Source organism: Cynocephalus volans, chromosome 15, assembly GCF_027409185.1.
Source record: "Cynocephalus volans isolate mCynVol1 chromosome 15, mCynVol1.pri, whole genome shotgun sequence".
NCBI lineage: Eukaryota > Metazoa > Chordata > Mammalia > Dermoptera > Cynocephalidae > Cynocephalus > Cynocephalus volans.
The window spans coordinates 1,413,868-1,418,116 of NC_084474.1; the positions used below are offsets into that span (position 1 = coordinate 1,413,868).

The window sequence follows — 4,249 nt, forward strand, 5'->3', positions numbered from 1 at the left end:
CTGTGCATTCCTTACAACAAAAGATAACTAATAAAAGATAAGTATGCAAAATAATATTAGAAGTAGTGTGATCTATATTTCATAATTGAAATATAATGATGAAATTCAATAAATAAAAATGTATGTAAGTTATAATAAATCTTGTTTCATGTGTAACTGTGATTATATATTCCCCCAGATGAGACCTACCCCTACTGGTAACCCTTCTGCAGGGCTAACAGATACCTGTACTTTCCCTATGTCAGTATCATTCTTTTTTACAATTACCTGTTTGCTTGTCTGTATTCGCATTACACAATAAGCTTTGTGATGCCAGGAACACTCTGCATTGTGTACCAGACCCAGGCATTCCCAGTTCTCAGTGGAGACTTCATAAATATCAGCCCAATGAATATATAAAAGAATGAATGACTGTATGAATAAATCAATCTAAGCTAACAAGAAGAGATCACATTTGAAATCAATTTCTCTGGGGAGGCTGAGGTTATTGGGCACTCACACTCTGGCATGAATTTATTAAATAATGGAATTCTAGAAAGTTAGGGCTTGAAAAGAACTTAAAAATCATCTGAGCCAAACTCTTTATTGTAGAGATGGCAGAGCTGGTGCTGTAGACTGGATGCCACCCCCCCACCCCAATCTCCTTGACCCCTACTGTTAACTGCTGAGGATGGGAAATCCTATTATGGTAATTGAAAGGTGGGGCCTTAAAGAGGTGATTAGATTAAAGGATCATGCCATAGTAAATGGATTAGAAATGGTGGTTATGGGCATGGTTCTGAGGGCTTTAAAAAGAGAGTGAATGAGGAGGTTAGTCTCTGCTCTGCTCTGTCTACTTCCACCATCTTGCAATGTGAGACCCCTGGGTCATTGTCACCTTCACCAGATGTGTTCCCTGGACTTTGGACTTTCCTGCCTCAGAAACTGTGAGTAATAAATCTAAATTACACAGTTCCAGGTTCTTGTTATAAACAACAGAAGCAGACTAATACAGTTGGGCTCACAAAGATGAGGTGGCTCAAGGCTCGCCATTCCGAGCTCCTTACATCCTTTAAGCAGGAGTTAGTGCAGAGTCATGTGGCTGCCATTGGTCAGCCATGAGCTAGAAATAGAAACCTACTCATTTCCATAGAAGTTTTTTGTGTCACAATAAACAATTGAAAAGTTAAAAGTTCTTACAGGCCAAAAATTTGTCATATAAACATGCACTTGATGGTTTCTAAGGTTCTTGCCAAGTCTTAGACAACGGTCCACACAAGGCATGAATCCCATCTCCAGCACCTCAGGCAATCTAGCAAACTCTTACTTTGAGCTTGCTTTGTCAATTGCTACTCCATGTGATCTTTATAGCTTAACTCATTTAATCTTCAAAGCATCACTATGAAGTAGGTACTATTATCCTCACCATTTTACAGATGAAGAAATTGACATACCAAGAGATCAAGAAATGTGTCCAAGAACATCATGAGAGGCAGAGCTAGGGTATAAACCCAGGTAGTTTGGCTCCAAATATTGAGAAGAAGTGCATGCAGTATCTGAAGGAACCCTTCTAGAGAGGGGACTCATTAACACACCGCCGCACAGCTCGCCTTTGCATAGGCACTCTTCCAGCGCTTAATGCTTAAAAGTTAGCAAAGCACTTTTTTTCCTAATCTCAATCATCTCTCAAGGACAAGACTTCAGACTGTATTTCTGTTGGGCAATTGCCTTTCTAATTGTAATAAAAAGTGTGTGTGCTAGAGGCACAGAATAGGACCTGATCCATTCTTCTTGGAAAGATGAGGACAGGTTGTTTACAGGACGTAACTTTGATACTTACCTTTAAAGTTGAACTGATTGTTGCAGCTTAATTGAAATTTTTCACCTGAATTTCTAGCATTAGATACACAAGCAAACATATAAGTTTTCTTGTCGACCTAGCCTTATACAATTCAAGAAGTAAATATTTAAAAAATATGAATTCTGTCAGGGGGCATCGGAATCACCTAATATATAAAATCTTCTGGTAGAGCAACTTCCCTGAACTATAAATTAATAATTATAGTTAATACGTAATTCTTCCATATGCCTGTTACTATTCTAAAAGTTACACATATATTAATTCACTTAATCATTACAACGAAACTATGAGATAGGTACTACTTCTAGCTACTTTTTCCTATAAAGAAATTGATGCCTGAGGGAGTTCAGTGTTTTCAAAAGCCACACAGCCATGACAAAGCAAAAGAATGAACCCAGGAAATCTGACTCCAGAATGTTTTAAACCACTGTACAGTACAACCTTCTCTGTAGGAAAAAATTCTCTCATAAGAGAACTCTGTTCCTTTTGACATTTTGCTATCAAAGTATTGGATACTTGATTGCGTAAGTCCCTCCAAAGTTTTCAATTCACGCATGACTTTCTATTGTGCTGTAGTAATAAGAGACCAGTGGAGGTGAGTGGTAAGAAGAACTACTTCTGTTCCCATCACTGCTATGTGGAGGAGTGGCCCAGGCTTTTCAAAGTGGAGGCTTTGAGGCATGTCTCTGACCTTGGAAAGTACCCTAGAGACCTTCAGGTGGCTCTATCTTTGTAACAGAAGCTGAAGCCTAGGGAACTGAGTTTAATGGGTGCCTGGAAATATGGTAACCTTCATCAGAAAGAAGATGGAGTGTTTCCAAGTTGGAGATCTTCTTCACAAGGAATCATTTGCTGGTGTCTACAGAGCTAAGTCCATTCACACTGGTTTGGAAGTTTCTGTCAAAATGATTGATAAGAAAGCTTTAATGGTAGAGTCCCACGTGAGGTGGAAGTACATGGCCAAGTGGAATATCCTTCTACCTTGGAGCTTCATAACTATTTTGAAGATAGCAAGTATGTGTACCTGGTATTAAAAATGTACCATAATAGAGAAAGAAACAGGTGTCTAAAGAATAGAATGAAAGTCTTCTCAGGAAGTGAACCTGGACACTTCATACACCAGATCATCACAAGAATGGGTATCTTCATTATAATTGTACAGTGGGAATTCGCAGTTTCTCACCTCTTATGCATAATGTGAACATTGATGTCACCAATTTGGGGCCATCAGTTCATTTGAAAATGCCATATAAAAGGAACTGTACTCTATGTGGAACTCCTAATTGCATTTTCCTAGAAATTGCAAAAAACACATGATCTTGAACATAATGCTTGGTCCACAGGCTGTATGCTTTATTCATTACTCATTGAGAGGCCACCTTTCAACACTGACCCAGTCAGGAACACATTAAATAAAGTAGTGCTGGCAGATTATAAAATGTCACCATTGTTTCCTGAATAAAGCAAAACTTGAAAAGTGAAGTCACCATTGGAGTACCAGAAATGTACACTATGAAGCATTATATCTCCTTTAACTATCACAGGTTAAAATCAATCAGACTGAAAACCAGAAGGACAGCAGTGAACACACTTCATTCCGAGGAGCTGTGCACAAAACATCTAAATACGCTCTTCACGTACGCATTGATGAAAACATGATTACAGTCTTGTGCATTACCCAAATGATGGGAGAAGTTTTCTCTTGTTGATAGAGAGCATCCACCTTCTGACATCATCAGTAGGTACAGGTTTGAAAATTTACCAGAAAAGAACTGGAGGAAATATAAATATGCTTCCAGATTTGTGCAGCTTGTAAGATCTATCTCAAAATTATCTATTTTACAAGGTACTGTAAACGCATTTTGATGGAAAATTAGCCTGGTGTTGATTTTGATATTTGGTATTATGATGGAGCAAAAATATCCAACTGAAGATTTAATTCAAGTGATTAAAATAACTGAAAGATCTCACACCTTGAAAGGAGAAAGTGAAGTTAACAACTTAAAAGAGGAAATAAAAGTATGCATGCTCCAAGCCAGTGAGGGTCACTGCGTGTGCTTAGCACTGGAATCCACCGTCTCAGAAAAGGAAAATGGAAGTGGACGTGCTCCATTCTTCTGTTAACCTGGCACCTATCACCTCCTCCTACCGGGGATCAGACTTCCCAGTGAGAGATATGGCAGCTTTTCATAAAATTATGACAAGTAGTTCTGCTTCTCCACAATGGATGACCATACCTAACTTATCTACTGTTATATTACACAGAATATGGCTGCACAGCTGTAACGTTGAGACAAACTCTCCTTCCAGTAGTCAAAAAGATTGACTTCCAAAATCAGCACAACTTTTGAAATCTGTCTTTGTGGAAAATGTTGGTTGGGCTGCACAGTAAACTAGTAGATCTGTGTG

At 38.6% G+C, this 4,249-nt stretch overlaps 1 pseudogene; it reads left to right on the forward strand.

The window, feature by feature from the left end:
* The first annotated feature begins 2,622 nt into the window (after nt 1–2,622).
* Nucleotides 2,623–3,964, forward strand: LOC134364159 (serine/threonine-protein kinase PLK4-like; annotated as a pseudogene).
* Nucleotides 3,965–4,249: the final 285 nt, after the last annotated feature.